The 19,179-nt window shown below is 33.9% G+C and overlaps 1 protein-coding gene and 1 long non-coding RNA gene across 5 annotated transcripts in view; one reads left to right on the top strand and one right to left on the bottom strand.

The window, feature by feature from the left end:
- The window catches only part of PACRG (parkin coregulated), a 193,153-nt gene that overhangs the window by 158,059 nt on the left and 15,915 nt on the right, over nt 1-19,179 (top strand). The window lies entirely within an intron of this gene.
- On the bottom strand, nt 6,357-12,233 carry LOC146544956 (uncharacterized). The gene is made up of 3 exons (XR_014882163.1): nt 12,091-12,233; nt 11,092-11,228; nt 6,357-7,525 (listed from the first exon to the last, which is right to left on the bottom strand). It is a non-coding gene; the product is annotated as an uncharacterized LOC146544956 (long non-coding RNA).

The following is a 19,179-nucleotide window of genomic DNA, read 5'->3' as shown; positions in this document are numbered from 1 at the left end:
TTCATATAGTTAGCTGGACATACATAAGAGAGTTTAATATTCCAGTCTGTCCTTTCATGCAAATGACATGAGCCAATGTCCCTTTTTTCTGTTCTTGATGGGCTGCTCAGATAAATGATAAAGATCTAATGAATTAGAGTAAAGACTAATAGATAACAGATGTACAGATGCTATCCACTCTATTAATTAATGCTGATGTACATTATGTGGAACTAATGCAAATTACTGTATGCGAATGTTTACAAATTGGAATTATCCTTAGCAACTCAGTAAACACCTCAGTGAAAGTATTTCTGGTTTATTAGGGAAAATGCTATGAGGGAAATAGTAAGGTACAATCATTGTGGCATTTATTCATGACCTTCAGATTCTAATTTAGCTCTCCTTGGTCAGGAAATGTTTCTTCAGCCTAAGTCAGTGAAGGTTGCATTTTGCCGTTACTCCCATACTGCAGTATTGTTTTATGCTGCATTCTCCTACTATTAAAAATCATAAACAAAATTATCATTACTGATGAAATAGACTTCAGTCTGAAAAGTTTTTTTTACAAAGTGTACCTACAAAAATATGTATAAACTGTGGCATTTTTAAAATTCATAATCTGTTGCCAAAATATCATTAGATGTCAAGTTTTTCAGGTTTACAAATTATTTTTTCATTTGCTCCTCAAAAAACATGAGTTGTCCAAATATTACACAAAATTGTGTCTTTTGATATTCAAATGAGTTCAGACGTAAACTAAGATTTAAAGGGATTTTGATCATAACTTGTTAATTATAACTGAAGTGAAGCCTTTATAGCTAATGGTTTACTCAAACATGTTTTCTCTTTCAAATAGATATTGTGCATAATGAAGTATATATAATTTTTCATTATAAGAAAATATATTTGCACAAATTAAGTTTTTACTGTGGCCTCTGTTTAGCAATTGCTTGTGTCCAGCTCAAACACTCAAGCTGATTGTAATAAATGAAGAAATATAAAATATGAGTTCTTAAAGGAGAAATACTGAACAGAATAAGTGCACCTAAAGCAAAGATGTTAGCTATGATATGTACAAGCTACTGAGAAGTGATTGAATCGATAGCAGAAATCAATACAAATTCGGTATAAACTTGTGTTTACAGCAAACACATGGCATCACTAGAACAGGTGTCGTGGTATTAAGACATTGTGCATGAGCAGTATTCATAATGGCTTTGGTAAAAATGATTTTCGCATTTAATAATGAAAGCCAGCAAGGTAAATATTTTTTTTTCCCCCCATTTAAAAATATACACCTGCTAAAAGACCCTTTGCTTAGCTGCTGTTTAGAGGACTTATTTTATGTTTTTATGTGTTGCTTGTATACGTGAAATTCATTTATTTCATTCTCAGCATAAACAAAGACATATCTGCCCAGTAGTATTCATGAAAAACTTATAAGCAGTAGCAAAATGCTTTCTTCTTCTGCAATAAGATCTTTATTCCATCTTGTATATTATGGATTTGAATTATGGATCGATCATTCAAACTACCAACACGTTTGTGTTAAATACAGTATTATAATAACATATGTTACTGTTTCTGTACTTATATTTTTTGTTCTAAAAAAGCTAGTTCATTGGAGTCTTTCAGTGGCAATTCAGGGTTTTGCAGGAGTACTTCAAAAAAAAAATTTAAAAAAAACAGAAAACATGGTAGTAATCTGCTACACTACCATATATGCTATGGCATTTGAAACCCCATTGATCTCTGGTAATAGTGTATTAAATTTTTATTTAATGTAGTCAGGAACTCCTGAAGTCTTTGCCAGGATTGTGGAAGGCAACAATCACCTGAGGTTTAGGCAGCCTACAATCAAGTCATTAGCCTAACTGAATAGCAGAAGTTCTGGGATGATATTATTTATGAACCTAATTGACAGCTTGCACTGGTTTACCATAGGAAAGGGAAAGAGATAATCTAACAGGGGAAAAGGCTACCCTTAAAATGGAACTATTAAAGCAATGAAACTACTTGGTTTGCATATTTTCAATCTCCTTGAAGTTATGGTTGTCTTGCTGAGAGAAATTTAACCGCTGTCTGCTGTGGAAATATTGCTTTCTTTTTAAAGTTTTGTTGTATCAGCATCTAATTTCTTTGTAGTACATTGTTGAACATCTTTATGTTCTCTTTTTAAACATGATAACTGCCTCTCAATTGGCCGAACAGTTGTCTTGATGTATACTGTATTTCCTCAAATATCTGTCAATGTATTCAATGTAAGAGATTTTGAGATGAGTGCAGTCAGGGTCTGTTCAGGATCCTAAACAATTTTTAACTTTGCTCTATCAAAGCTTCCTGTGCTCTGGTTTCTCATCCATAATATGGAACCGGTGACACATTTCCTGTCAGGACAGCTCTTAAAATAAGCAAACATACTGTATGAATATTCAGAAGAAATAGATTTTTGCATTACCTGTGATATTTATTAGCATTTATAAAAACTACTCTTTAAGTGTTTAGAGAGTCTTGGATGAAAATGTTATGATTAATATGTCCTGTTTGCAGTTTTTCTGACGTTTTATTGCAAATATTTTCAGTGATTCAGATATTGTGTAAATGCTTGCATATTTAACAACCATTGTCATATGATTTCTCTGACTATAAAGGTCATTGTCAGCATAAACTAAACCATAAGAACCAGGATTCAAAGATGAGTAAGTAGAACTGATAGTTAAAGAGCTTAAAATAGCCTCTTGTACCTCTTGGAAGCTATGTAGCTAACATACATAGAATTTCCTCTGTATTGCTCCCCTGTTGAACCCAAGCTAATCCCCTTTTTTGATGCAATCATTTGAGGAGAAACTGAGCAGCTAAAATTGATGTCATTTTTCAAAAGAGCACATTATAACTGTGTGAGAAATTAGCATTTGAGCTTTTGTTAACTATTTTAAAGTATTGTAGACGTACTTTTTTTCAAAACCGTGAAAAACTGCTGAATCTAAGAAAAAAAAATTAAACTGATTTCTCCATTTGACGTATGTCTTAGTGACTATTTACTAAGCACGTTAACATTTACCTATGTTGGAAAAGAAATTGCTTCTCTGTCAGTTCTACATTTTCCTCCGTAGTTTTTCCCTTTGTCCCAAAGGAAGTGGGAAGCCATAGGGCTTTTCATGCTCAAACCCATGACTTTCCTATATTTGAGCAATTTTCAGTGCATTGCACAACTCTCCTAGAGTTTGTATGCAATTCTAGAACTATTCACAGAGATTTTTGAGCAGTGCCTGCAAATGGGGAAACAAGGGCACCCTTCTTTTCTCTGTGGATTTGAGATCTGTGCTGCTCCCTACTCGTTTTCTCCAGCATTCCTGCAGTACATTCATTAATGGCAGTGGAGAAGATATGGTTACAGCCATCTCTATAGAAGGGAACAATATAAATTACAGCAATTTAGTTTTCAGTGATCACAGAGCCTTCTGAAGAAATTGGTGAGCTCCTTAATGACTCTTCTATGCAGCTCTGGGTTCTCATGAGCTCTCCCACTTCCAGGTTTGATGGAAGTGAGAAAATTCCTTCTCTGTCTCATATGGATAAAGAAGTCATCTCATATAAAGCAAAACTGGGAGGGATAAAGATGCATATCTCCCACTAGGTCATTTTTTTAACTGCTGCTCCTTGCAAGAACACCTTACCGCCACCTTACTTCAATTCAGATTGAATTATCTTGTTGTCAGAATTCCTTGGCCTAGATTTTCTCAGATATTTAAAGACAGCTGATACACATCAGTACTTTTTACAGTTAGTTAGTTCAGCAGCTGCTATAGTAAAGCTGAGAAGCCAGAACTGGTACACATGTTGGTAAGACATTTTCTCCAACTCATACTAGAGGATTTTGAGTATCCTTCCCTGTCATCTCTGGTTTGTTCTTTCAATAAAAGAATGTTGATGGTATGTTCAATTAGGTACAAAGACAAGGTAAAACATGTTCAAGACTGGTAGAGTAAATAGTAAGGAAATTAGAGTAGACTGATAAGTGGTGAGGGGTTGAGAGGAAGAGGGACATGGAACCAGAACTCTGAATGTGATGCAATGGAAAACGTTAAGCCAGAAAAGTGTTCAAAGAGTATGCAGTTGCATTAGAGCTCCAGGAAGATGATAGTGGCTGTGTTTTCAATTGGGTTCAAGAATGGATAATTTCTGACAGTGAGACCAGAGCTGAAAGGATAGTTCTGAAGATGGAACGTTAAAATGAGGTTAGTATGTTGCATTTCTCTTAGTCAGTAAGAAGGAAACCATGCCATGTTAATATGTTTGGGAACAGTGAGAGTGGTCTTGCTGGGTTTGCTTTCTCTCTTTCTAAATTTTATTTTATAGGCTGCATTTACGCTCATCTTTACAGTCCACTTGTCTCTTCCACAGTTTTTTCACTCATAATTTCCTGTCTTGTGGTTATTTCTAGCATATAGTAAAGTACCCACTATGTAGTAAATCTATTTTCTTACATGTTTAGAAACAATGCATATTTTTATTTTCCAAATATATGTAGTAAGTTACGAGAATAATGACCTACTACTATGATAGCTGCTTTCTCTAATCTATTAACCTGCAAATTTCTAATGAAATCTAAATCCATTTCAAATCCGATGCAACTACTGGTATTAATTAGTTTCTGTAATGCTCTTAAACAAGATATGATATATTATCTCTTGTTAAATATATGTATGCTTACTATGGTAAAAGACTGTAAAGTGATTATAGGGAGTTATCAGGGGAGATGGTGAGGTGGAGTGTTGTATGTCTGGTGTTTTGATTAAGCATCCCTAATCAATTCATTTTCATCTGTAAGTGAACACATACTTTCATAAAATAATATGCTTGTTTTATTATTTTACAACTCAAACCATTTATGTTTTATATCACTCTACTCTTCTTTCAAATGCTGCTTTTTTTATTATTATTTTGGTTCATTTCTCACACATTTAATTTATGGATATGAGCCCTGAGCTATGTGTTTAAAGAAGATTCATTCTCCTCTTCCCTTAATTGCAGAGAAATATGAACTTCAAGACTAATACTAACTTGTATGCTGAATTTGCTATTTATTCAGTGAATATACTGTACAGACTTATTCTTTCAGATGTTTTGAGTAAGTGGTGGCTCAGACAATTTTCTGTTCTTTCACGTGTAGAATTCCAATGTGCAGTTCAATAGAGGCTCTGTAGAAAGATCTTATGCAGATTTCTCGCGTGGAAATCTCAAATAAGAACTTTTGCACTGATATTTTTATTACTATCTGTGTGACAATGCAACTTACATTTTTTATTCATGACTTTCTTTCGTACTTCAGAAAACACTATACAAATTTGAGTGGTGTCAGCATCAAAGGATGGATATAATGCTGCACATATTAATAAAACTACAAGTGCAGTATTTTATTCATCACATTCTTAGATATTTTTTTCTTGTCAAAGGCAGATTAAAACAGAAAGTGAAGTAGTGTTAGAGTTTTGTTGTTTTTTTTTTTCGGTCTTATATCCACCCTCTTCTTTATGGCAATCAGTCTTTATGGAGTCACAAAAAGGACAGAGTCCAGGGTTCTTTTTGCTTAAATAAATAAGATTCACTTTGCCTAAAGAATTACTGGCTTTTTTATGCTTTTTTTATCTCTTGAAAGAGAAGTAAAATCAGTTAGTATGAAACAAGTTAGACTTTTAAGTGCTATATAACACTTTCTTTCCACCCTCGTGTAGTTTCTACCACAGGGAATAAATGACTGACCCCACCCCCTTCCTAATAATATATTGCCCAAGACTATTATTTTTGAAACATTAATGGCATCCTTCCAACTGGCCATAAGGCTGCAGACACGTTTTTAATTTGCTCATTGTGGGAAGCTGAAGTCACAGCATTTAATGTGTGGTCTTCACCTTACATAATAAAATAGAAGCTAATGAAGAAAAGCTCTGTTGTGGTGAATTAGACAGCAACAGAACAAGTCAGGATACCCACTTATTGACATTACAAAACATATCTTGAATGCACTGGCTTTTAAACTAGTTCACATTCAATTATTTAAAAGGGTCACGGGAGTATAGTGTTGGCTTCATAAGGAAGAAGATTATAATAGTTTTTTGGCTATCAGTTGACAGCCTCTTTACTTACTGTCTTTACATTTAATAAATACTTCTATACTCTGTGACTTACTTCTATCTTTTTTATTTGTCAACAATGTGTAAAATCTGAAATTCTATTTCTTTACTCTACATATTTGAGGGAGGGAAATGGTTAGATATTTCCAGTACAGTGTCAATTGATTTTGGAAATTGTAAAGGAATATATATATACTTTTAATGCAATTAGACATGAGAGTGCAATATATGTTTGTTCTTTGACTATAGATGAGATTTATGTATCGATTCTGTTTTAAGAGACCCATGGGTTTCCTGAATAGAAACTCAGGAATGCAGGGAACTCAGGCTAATCAAGAGACTGTGATGAAATCACCCAGAATAGAATATGGTTGACAAAGATGATTAAGAGACAAACCTTTTATTTTTCTGTAAGGTATTGTTTTACTGTAATTTTTACTACCAGCAATTAAAAGTACATTTTTTTTTTGCTGCTGTTTTCTACTCCATCCTTCCAATCCATAAGCAACAGACTACTGTTCTTCTGGTGTCGTGAAACAAGAAAGGCTGTAAAGCATATGTAGTTAAGAATATCATGCATTGCTCACTTACGTAAGTTTAATTAACAGACTACTTATGGATTTTTATGAATGCAGATTCTGGGGGAATACAAGAGAGACCATCGCGATTACTATACATGTGAGCCAGTAAATGTCCTCAAGACACAGCAGTGATTATGATTATTTTATCCATATTGCGGATATACTTATTTTTCTGTACTTACGGATTTTTAAAGATGCAGTAATTGTATGTGCTAGCTTTTGGTATGAACAGAAAGAGCCTTGTCCTATGTCAGGGCCTATTCTTGTTAATTCTCATGGGCCGAAGGCAGCCTCAGTGCCAGGATCTAGATGATGGAGCGATGGAGAGAAATGACAGGCTAAAGCTGGGGCTACCAGTGATTTCACATATGCTGTAAAACACTATTTTGCTTTAAAATAACTCCTTGTGTATGTAGATACTGTAGATATTGTCTGTCACAGAATTTGTGATGTTCTATCTGAATCATTACCACACTTCTGCAAATAAATATTACTTGCATGAAAGCAAAAATACAATTTCAAATTAACAGCTTCTCTCAAACAGATTTTTCTCATTGCACTTTATTTTTGCCCATTTTACCAAACTTATACATGGAGTGATCAAAGGAAATCTGAGTGGGCAGAAAGAGCAACAGAGTCTGTAGATCTGGTAATTTTATGTGATAACTACTTAACCAAAGTCACAGCAGCTGGAATGGACCACATGACTGTAGATCTTCTGACTGTAGTCACAAAATGACTAGTTGTATTTGCCACAACTCAGAAAAGTGATCACTGTCTCTCCTTCCTCCTTGGACATGGGGTCCTGCTGCTTCATTCAGCTCACCCCTAAGAGAGATGATTCAATTTAGCATTTTGGCAGAAAATGAATGTAGCAACAAAAATGAATGGTTGGTATTTCTGCTAGCTTTGTGATCTGAGTCAGCCTACAGACATTTGAGATGAGTAAAGAGGTGGCAGGAGGAAGAAAAACAGCACATGTTCAGCCAAATCTAGGTCCTCACAATATAGAACAACTAAATTCAAGAAAATCTTTTATTTTTTAGTGTAGCACATATACAAAAGAATTAACTGCCATGAAATTAACTGCACCTCGGACAGGAGATGATTAACAGGGACAGGGCGATGAAGAAGATGAATTGAAGTGTATCAGAAAGATAGCAATCAGGCTAAGAGGAGTCATTCTATAGAATTTCTCTCTACTATCTGCGAGGAAAAAAAAAGCCTTTCTAGAAAGTCTGTTGCAAACAACAGCCAAACATTAGGTATTTTGATTCACCTCAGGAAGAAGCTGGTCTCTCCATGTGCTTTAAAGCAGGTTGAGGAAACTAAGGGATCAACCCTAGGTTAATGTGTCTTTGTGATTTCATTCCACTGGGTTTAGCAATGTGCAAATTAAATTCCATTGAGTGAAAATACAAACAATCTAATTCCATGCAAAATTTAGCTTTGGTAGCTTCGAGAAGAGGTTAATTTAGATTTCAGGAAACGATTCAGAAACCTGAGGGAAGCATAGAGAAAAACAATACGTGGTAAAAGAAAGTTGAATGTGTTGGCATTCATTGCTCCACAGCCCCAACGCACTTACAAGCATGCATTTCTCCAGAGGACAATCTGGGAATGTTTTTAATAACGCAAAAAGTTACCAGTTAGTAGAAGATGCAAGAGGCAATTTCAGGCAGTTGATACCGAAATAGTTGAAATTACATTTGTTTATTCTAGAGGTGGATTTGACCTGAAATATCCTGATTTCAGAAGGACTTTTTTCTCCTTTTGTATTCTAATTTCCTAAAATGTTACTATTCTCACATTGAGGGTATATGGATCACTAATATAATTTGTCTTTTTTTTTTTTTTTTACCTTACTGTAATTCAATTTACTTACAGTAGCTTTGCTTACATTATTAAATAGTAGATCCCTGTGCTATATTACATCTGTCTGTGATGTTTGTGTAACAATTCAGTATGATACAACTCAATCAGAAACTAAGCAGCATGTATACAAGCTGTTACCTGAAGCTGAAAAGAAATTCAAAACTCAAACTTAAACTTTCCCTGCACATTTTAAAAATTCTCCAGGCCACTCCTGAGAGATTTCAGAATGGCATTCAGATCTTTTAAACTTTCTTCTTCAAAAAGTGAGTGTACAGATCCATCTAGCTCAAAATAAATATCAGGCTCTGTATACACTCTGTACCTGTAGATATCTCAGTCTCATAGTTCCAAACATCAGTACCAACTAGCTTACAACATCTGATTTTACTTTTCCAGTTTCTGTCCTTGTTTTTGTTGCTTGTTTATTTGTATGTTTTAATTATTATTTAGAGATCTCTACCCTGTAAATGTATTTTTTAACTGTGGTGGAACAAACAACTTTAACACGTGGTTAAAGTTAAGAAAATTAAAACTGAATGCTAAAGCTGGGCCTCTAGAAAAACTTTCTATCAACCTTTCTCAAAAGTTGCATGATGAGTTTACATGTTAGTATTTTACAAACATATTTTTAAGAGAGTTTAGCAGACAAGAGAGAGAAATATGCTAGCATTTCTGACAATTCAGAAAGAAGAAAGCAAAATGTTAAAAGTATATTTGAAGGGAAGACTGAAGTCTTTTTCCTTTTCCACAGTGATTTCTAAACAAAAGAAAATGGCAATAATAGGTTATGCCCTGGGTCTGAAGTTTGTTGTTTGTAGTATGTCACCTCAGATTTAGCTTTCCCTATTTTTCTTACAACAGCCTACTCATCAAGAAGAGACAATATCTTTTTTCTCTCAAAAGAAGGAAAATTTTCATTCAGGTGGGATTTATCTGCCTTCACAATTTATAGCACATCTGTTATAGCACATCTATTCTAGTTCTTGCCCCACTCTTTATTAAAAGATTAACCTTTTAATAGGTGTATTTCTTTACAGTCACTGTATGGCTGTATTCTAAATGACTCCTCTAGTCTGCAAACACATAAATACATAACTTTGCCCTTGTGAGTAGTTCACCTTTCAGCTGGGATATCGTGTAAAATATTTGTAAATCAGAACTCATCATTGGTTCTAAACAAATTTTAAAAGTTGCATTTTTTTCTTAGAAATATCTTCTGACTATTTCATAGGGAAACTTTTCTAGTATTTTCTAGTTTTCCATTTTTATTGAAATATAAAAATAAGATTCTGTTATTCTGATAAGTAACTGAAAACTTTCAAGTTTAAGTTTAAACTAAAAAAATATGGCCTGAATAATGAATGTTTTGAAAATTTCCATGTAATTTTACTTAAGGTATGAAAAAAAGACTCAAAATTCCATCTAATTCTGTTTTACCACAACCTTGTTCAGCCTGGAAGAGTATTTCAGTCAAAACTTTTTTTTTTTATAATTTCTGAATAATTGATTCTCTCTTAGTAGAAGCCAATTCTTATGTCAGCTGACATAGTCTCATTGATGCTGCATTAGCATCATTTCACTGTCTCAGGTAAATATCCAAAAATGCAATATTTTCTTAGAAAAAATGCCTTTCTCCATATGGCATAAAATTAAAAATAAAGAAAAAAAAAAAAAAAAAAGCAGTAGTTTTTTAACTTTTTCGAAGCCTAAGATTTTTAAGGAAGCCACAAAGTAGGAAGATAATGATCCCATCCCATGGAGACTTTCTCAACTTTAATTACAAATCAGGTATCCCTCAGTAGAATGACTTATTTTGTAAAATATTGTGGAGCTAGTCTTGGGCCTCTTCTTACTAGTAAAAATATAAATCTGTTTAAAAAAATATCTTCCAAGAAACAAAATACTTTCTAGTACCAGATAGATAGAAGCTCCAAGTATCTATTTTATTCTGCAGTGTTGGCTTTATAATCATATGTAAAATTCCTTTTCAATTCAAGGAGCAATGTAAAATCCTACCAATTCAAAAATCTTTTCTAATTATTTCCCTTTATAAAGACTCCAAGCATGTGCAACGGGCAGAATCTGAGTTAAAACTGCTTCAAAAAAAGGGAGGGACTGATTAGATTTGCATTTCTCTCACTTAAATCAGGATCAGGACCCCCAAAATTTGGGGTTACAGTAGTTTCCAAGAGCTTTTTATGTTATTTGTGCTTCCAGGTAATAAATGACTTTTTCTAACATCTCACAGAAAATGGGGGAAAAGTATATGATAATTAGACTTTAATACTTATGTTTCTGTTTGCCAGGAGATAAGTGACATAGTTGATTCAAAAGATACTTATTAATTATTTTAACGAGATATCTCCCAAAAGTTATATTCCTCAACAAAGATCATATCACTTGACTGCTGAACTCCTTCAAACAATGTTTACTGTGATTTAGACAGATTGCAAATCAGATTACAATCCAGAGCAGTAAGGAATGCAAAACTGCAACATGAGAAGAACATGGCACCTTACCTGCATGTGATAACGGAGCTCACTGCTGCTGCCTGATGAAGAAATGGACAGTCTATTTTCAGAAAGAATTTAAATAAGGCACAGTTGCAAGTTTTCATGGCAGATTTTCCAGCAGTGATTCAAGAAGGTATTTTTTTCTGGTAAAGAATGAAACCACAGCTTATAATCATTTGAAGTCAACAGAATATGAGCTCTGATTTATGGTTAAGCACACAGCCAAGAAGATTTCCAAAACTGGGATGAATTTAAACATGTTAACTGATTCCTTGAAGTAGGAGCCTACCATCTTAAAAATATCAAGTATTTTCCTTGTTTTCTGTTTTGGCTCCTAGGTCATTTGAATTCAAGAACTCAAGAGGGCAAGATTATGTTGTTCCATACTTAGTGCAAGAGTCACTGTCTTATCACCATAATCGTCCTCACGTAGGAAAATCAAAATGATGCAACTTATTAAAATTGTTTCAGGTTTAATTGATTTAGTAATTGTTTGATGAAACTATTTGCTGTGAAGCTTACTGCTTAACTTTAGTAGATGAAAGACTGCAAAAGGATGTGGACAGGAATGACTGCTGGTAGTCTGTGAACTCTAAATGAAATTCAAGACACTGGATTAATTTGGATATTTCCTGAATACTACGAGAGTTTTTAGAATGAGAAATTGGCCTAAATTTTGCAAAGTAGGAAGGAAATCACATAAAATTTCAGAGAGATTAGCAAATTGGGAATGAATTTGAAAAATCAACAGAGGAGCCTTTCTTTTGCCATTTTGGACTGACTAGAGTCTTTGCAGTTTGCTCCATTATTTCTGTACTGGAAAAAAAAGACACAAGGAATGAAGTACTAAAGAACCTGGAAATACCCCACTGGGAAAACACAGAATTCATTGTCCCCAGAAATTAATGGCTTGTTTTACTTTTGTTGTTTTACATTTGTTTAGCCTTTTTTGGGAAAGAAGCCTCAGGCAGTGAATTTTTTCCTAGACTACAAAAGAATATGTACCTTGTACAATTCAGATTCTTCCTATGGACAGGATTAACTCTGGAAACTGAACCATTGTTGTCAGAGACCAGTGGCAATCTGCAAATTAGCAATCATAAAATTAATTTGTATCTGCCCACTTCTGTGAGTCTGTTTGCATAAGCTTGGGTTTACTGGTTTCCTGCAAGAAATAAAGTGGGAGTGAAGTTAGTAGTGGCAGAAGGGTACGGCCAGCAGCTAAAGAAGAGATTTCAGGAAACAATGTCATTATGGTAATCATCTCAACAGTTTTGTTTAAATTAAATCTGATATATATATTTTTTAAATGTATATAATCTCTCATTCAGAAAACTTCTGAACCTGTCACACAGCATTTTCTTCCAGTTTTCTTCCAATCCTCTTTCTGCTATGTTGTTTTATTGTTATTTGAGGGAAAGGAGGAGCCATTTGTCCTTGTTATTTATATTTCCTCTTTTGTGTGTGATTTCATTTCTTGAAAGAATAAAAAATTTTTTACCACGGGAAAAGGATAGTTGTAAAAGTATCATGAAACCATATTTTTGTACAAAGACTTCACGGCTTTCTTACCTTACAGTCTTCTAGTAAAGCTCCATACTATATCCAGAGTATAGCTGCCAATCACAGTTAATAAAGGAAAATTAAATTGTGACTTTGTGTACTGAACAAGAATGTCACTAGGATAACATCTTTTAGTTAAACTTTGATTTTGACTCCCAACTACTCATCTATTGCAGGGTGAAAAGCCAGTTAGTGTGTCAGCTTGCCAGTCTCCCTATATTTCTCCCTTTCTCTTTCTCTTCATCCCAGTTTAGGTCTAAATGTTACCGACAATATTGTTGAAACATGTTCTTCCTTCACCCAGAAGCTGATTTAACTTTTTGTACAGGCCACTGATTTCATCATGTGGGTGACTGTGGTTGCAGAACAAGCTAAGATGATCTTGTGTCTTTTGGAAAATTTCAGGGTTAGTTGAGCAATCTTGCTACTGACTCAATTTTATGTGCTTTATTAGCCTCAAGAGCTTGTGTAGGAAGAGAAAAATGCTTAAAGATTATTCTTTTCTTGGAATGACTGATTTTAGAGAGGATTCCATGCCTTATTTCACTTTTTGTTTGAAGGTTGGGATATTCTTTTCATGCACCTTGGATTTTTTTTGTGCCATTCCCAACAATCATAGAAGCATTGTATATTCCTATAAGCCTGATATTAATATTACTAAGGACTGTAAGAGTTAATATATGTAATGATCGAGATTTACAGCCCAACTGATTAGATTCCAAATAGTAATGCCAAAAAAAAAATCTAAATGACTCACACCATGTCTTGTAGCCATGCCCACTTTTCTTATATTAAATGTTTATTACGAGTTTGTGATTTGAATACATATTTTGAACTGTATTTCTCATGTTGTATAGCTCACTGAACAGCTTATGTACATGCTAGTAGCTACATATATGGAAAAGAATTCCAATACTATAATACAACTAGCAAGCCATAAAGTTAAAAAAAAGTCAAACTATACTGTCAACTACACATCTGGAAGAGAGTAGAAGATTGTTACACTACAATTATTGTCCTAGTTGTAAGTAAGTAATAACACGTGAATGCTAGTCAATGTATTCATCAGAAAGTGTCCTAGATGAATTTAGGGCTTTACTGGAGCCCATTTTAGAAGTCAGGTAGGCAGCCAATGTTCAGTGATGTTCACGGTGTATTATAACTGGGTTTATGTTTTGGTTTTCATCTTTTCTGTGTTTGTAATGGCTACTTGGTTGGAGACAACAAAAGGTGTACATTTTGTTTGGTCAAGCAAATATTCTTATTAATCTTCATATTAAAAAAATGTGGAAGCTATGAAAGAATACATTTAACAGACGGTATTAATCAAAAAAAGCATGTTTAAAATGTTGGAGGATGTGCTATAATCCTGAAATCAGAAATAGAGGATGTTGGGATGTAATCTTAAAAAATCCAACATTGTGTGACAGACTCTAACAAAAGTAACTTATGATCTACAGATTTAGAAAAAGAAATAACATTTCATTTCTAGCATATGTGATAAATTTAATTATATCTTATAAGCGTATTGAGACTGTATTTTTCATTTCATCATTTGCAGAGACAAAACATTTAAACAGTTTAATTGTTCAATACAAAGCAATGACGGGAACCATACTAAAAAAGTACACCTAATTCTTCACAAACATTTAAAGTACATGCCAAAGTTGATAACGTTTTGTGCACACAAGAATAATTTAGAATGGTTTTTTTCCTCTGATAAGAAAATTTTTGTATCTTTGGAAAATAAAGATTATCGGTGTATTCTAATCAGTAATATACACTACCTAGAGCAAATGCTGTTGAAATTATGCAAAAGGATGATAATATGTTGGAGTAATAATGGAGATTTAACGTTCAAATAGCTGCATTTTTCACTTACATCCAAATTTGTAAATGTCACTGAGGTCAATTTACTACATATTTAACATTGCAAACATTGCATTCTTGTTATTGTTGTTCAGAATAGTAGCAGCCTTATCTTACATACTCTTTGCAGACCTATTTGCACCTCCATTAATTACAACAGGAGACATACATACATTCATAAAGCGAATTTGACCTTAGATACTGGACTAGGAAGCATCTCTTCCTTAGTCATTCAATTCAGCTTCCTGAACAAAAGCAAGTTTGTGTGTTTTTTTTTATAGCCATCCCTAAAGGCTACAGTCTTGCAATTGCCTTGTTCACATGGATTGCGGTGAATCAGTCCTAATGAAATAGCTCCAGGGAATGAAGGCTGAAGGTTCATGATATCAAATGGTGGGCTCTGTCCCACAACACTTGTTGAGAGGTTTAAGGAGTTCAGGTTTTTTTTGCTCACTCTATTACTATTACTGCACACTATGTGAGAGCAATCTTAAAATGCAAATAATATTACTTTCCTGTTAGGTCAATAAACCTTGAGTGAATGCTGGACTTTTAATGCTACCACATAAATTATTCTTTAGGGTCTGTATTATAAATCCAAATGTTCCAAGTGCATTTTGCTAGGTGCTTTTGAGATGGTGACATGATTTTTGTTGTTGCTTCAGAAAATAAATAATCTTTTGAGAAAGTCTTTTCCTCCTTTGTATTTAACAAATAGACTAGGACAAGTTTTCAGCTTATATAAATGCTTATCGCACCAAAGAAATTCTCTTATGCTAGTTGTAATTTAGCTTTCTGGGAAAAAAAAAAAATCTAAAGACTGTTTTAATATTTTCCACAATTCTGTTTAGTTCAAATGATGAGAAAAAAATGTGCATCACCCAAGATAACAGCTCTGAAGGGCAGATAAGCATGTTGATTACTGACTCTGCTCAACTTACAGTTCTACACTCTTGATGTCACAGTTCAAGTGAAATGTGTTGATTTGCCAGAAGTGCACTAAAATGCAATAGTTCAGTACACAGCTGTCTTTACTTAATTTCAAGCTTTTTAATTGAATGTCAGTCAATTACACAGTTATGATACATCTCTTATTACAAAACAAGGTACTATGCACGTGTATTTTAAATAGCATATCTCCTTAACTTTTAAACCATTTTCTGTTTTAGAAAGCATTGCAACTAAGCAATCGTTTTTGATTATGGTATCAGCCACAAAACATTTATTACTTAATGTGATTGTTTAAATATGAATTAAAAACAAAATCCTATCTTGTTTTCTATTAAAACATTTCCCATCCTTAAATACTTCTGCAAGGTGAAGTATTTCTCACGTACTCATATAAATAGGATATTTTAATATTACCTATCACAGTAATTGAGTATTTTCCAAAAACTAATTTGAATCACAATAGCTCAGCAATCTAATTTACACTTAACCTCACCTTTTCCACCCTGATCCATGTCCTATTTTCTTCTTCTTAGCTGCTTTGTCTAGTGGCTATGAGGATACTAATTTGAAGTGAAATTTCAGCTTTGTTCTGAAAGCTAAGAGAGCTTTGGTCAATCTAATATCTTCTGACAGGGAATCTAAAATCTTTTGTTCTGTTTATTGAATTAGCCTATATTCTGCTCCCGTGAGCTTTGTTTTTAAGATTGATAGATTCATGATTAATGCAAAAGAGAGCAACCGAGGATGACAATCTCCTCACGAAGAAATGCACTCTGAAGTATGTGGAAAAGAACATTTTTTAAAGGACTTTGGCATTTAGGATGGAGACCACATCTTTGGCCTGGTAATTTTAAAGAATACGAATACTCAAAGTCTGTTTGAAATTACATGAAAGTAATAGGAATTTCAGTAATTCATTCCAGCAGTTTTCAATGAATGAGTCAGGGCCTGATCATTGTACAGAAGACTAGGGTACAGTTTTCAACTCACTCAGGTGGAAAAAGGACTTTTTCAAATTTTTAAACTATTCAACCTCTCTACAATGCCAGGTAATCCAAATGGATTGCTTTGACAGTCTGGTTAGCATGAGAATCCCTCAGCGTAAGGAGATGGGTTGGAAGATTATAGCTTTAGCAAAATTTAACAGAATATTCTTTTCTTCTCACATCATTTTCTGTCTTGATGAAAAATGAATTTGCACAACTGCTCTATCCTAAGAGCTGATTTCTCTGAAGCACTTGGAAAGGTATAAGTTGAGAACGTTAAACACATTAGAGATAAAGAAACTGCATGAGGGAGCCATTGACAGCTGAGATTATGGACTTTATCAGTTTTTCCTCTGTGAAGATATTCATGTCAATATGGAGGTTTATACGATTTTCATCAAAATGATTTTTGAGAAAGTCCTCAACACAGCAGAATTAAAAGGAAAAAAGAAAACCATGCTGGACAGTATTCCTTAGATATTTCCTTGTATTCATGGACTATTTAAAGAATGGAGGATTATGGTATTACAGTTCTGTATGGGAGCTGTTGATCACGGCCTGAACCTCTGATTGACCATCTGAGGCAAGCAATGAGTCAGTCATGGGAACACAGGTGAAGGCAATTCACCTGTGCTACTGGAAGGGGTGGAGCCTGGCTCCACCTCTCTTAGACCCATTTAAGAGCTGACTGCCACTGAGGAAGGATCTCTTTCTGGAGGTCGTTCTTTGTGAAATTGACTGCAAGCCTATGAGCCCAGTGAACATTTCCATTTATTTTGGTTATTTCCATTGCAATAATCTTACGAAGCCTAACCTTTGTACACCTATTGATTGTACAAGTTCTCTTAACAAAATCAAATACAAAATTTTGTCAATGTTTCCTACTTTTGAATAGTCACTATGGGGCACTAAAAATTGATATCCAGATTATACTTTTATTTTGTTTTATGGAACATTTCCAGTGTGCACAAATGTTCCACTATTTGTTTGTAGTAATCAGTTTAAACTATTTAAGGGAACATATGCATTACATATGAAATACTTAAAGTTCCAGCTGAATAAACATGCAAGGTTCCTATCCATTTCATAGGTCTTCAAATAAACTTTGTACACTGTTTTATATGGAAAATGTGTATTATTTTTCATTTAAAGTGCTATTCTGTCTTATTTAAGTTATGCATTTTTGATCTTACTGCATTAAGTAGTTGTAGGTTGAGCGATGAAAAGATTAATTCATAATATATCTCTACAGTACACGTTTATGGGCACTCAGACATGCTTTATTATCAATATTTTTTGTACCAAGTGGAGCTCATTTGTCATTAACTCAGAAACAAAACAAAATATATAGCTTGTGAAGGTATTGTGAATGTCCGTTAATATTTTTTGTGGAGGGCAGGAATGATAGTCAGAGGGGTATAGTATAATGATACTTAAATTTTCTGAGGGAGAAATACAGAGTTCAGTATTGGGATATGCACAGTTGTTATTTAAGATAAAATCCTGTGACATTCTTAAAGCAATATTTTTTTGAGTAATTTTTATGCTGTCTTCAGCTGTTAAATGAAAATCTTAAGTTGCATATTCATTTGGGCTACAAGTACTCATTTGGAAACAAGCTAGCATAAATTAAAACCCTATAAGTAAGAAATGGTTGTCTGACATTGGAAGACACTAGAATGAAGTGCTGTGCTGATGATGCTGAAGTCAAAAGAATTATTTTAGTTTTGTGGGTTTTTTTTGTTAAGGGAATGTGATTTCCCTTGAAATAAAGTGCATGGCACTAATCCCACTGAAAGTAAATGGGCAAATCTTAGAAATACACTCAGAGAGAAAAATGATTGTATTCTGCATTACATTAATATAAAAAAAGAATTTCAAAATGTGAGGAAAAAGTTAATCCACACTTTCATTAACACTTCACCCATGAAAATAAAATCATAGGATTTGATCTTGCTCTTACTGAATTTAGTGTTTTGAATTTAATAGAAAGATGACCTCATCACTGCTGAGTCCAGCACTGTCCCTATTGCTCCAATTAGACTTTAACAACCTTAGTTTCTTTCTTTCCTCATCTTTTTACTTCATTTCCCTTGACTGGAGTGCAGTTTCACCAAAAAATAGTAATAGACTGATCGTTACCTGGCAGTAGTATATAGATTGAAACTGAAGATTGAAAATCTCAATCCCAGAATACCATAAAATTATAGAAGCGTATCCATTTCTTCTGCTGGATGGGTGATAATTGTTTTTTTGCTCATTTTCATCCCAAAGTAATTAAACTATACAACACAACTACATACTGTATTCTTGGTGTAACCTAGGCTGTTTGGAGGTTGTGCAGAGTTTCCATGAAAATATCACAATGGGAACTGTAATTCATTTGCATTGTCACTTCCTAAAATTTTGCAGAAACACACCCTTGAAAGAATTAGGTCACACAAAATGTGGCCTGAGGGTTTCTCCTTTCTGGTTTTTCCCCATGGATTTCAGCAGCTGATGTGATGAAAATTGTTCCACATCAATAATTTTTTGAGTTAAGGTTTCCTGAAAAATGTGTTTGGCTTATGGAAATGAAATATCATTTAATGGGAAAATTTCCCTGTCTTTCCTTCCAAATCTGTTTTCTCAATACAAATGCAATGGTGTTTCAGTGCACATACAACTGTATACTAAATGGTGGCAACTGTAATTGCCTTCTCCAAATGGTTGTCCTTAAAGCCAT

Source organism: Meleagris gallopavo, chromosome 2 (genome assembly GCF_905368555.1).
Source record: "Meleagris gallopavo chromosome 2, MGAL_WU_HG_1.1, whole genome shotgun sequence".
NCBI lineage: Eukaryota > Metazoa > Chordata > Aves > Galliformes > Phasianidae > Meleagris > Meleagris gallopavo.
Note: the sequence above shows the minus strand (reverse complement) of the source record. Positions and strands in the feature narration are given on the sequence as shown.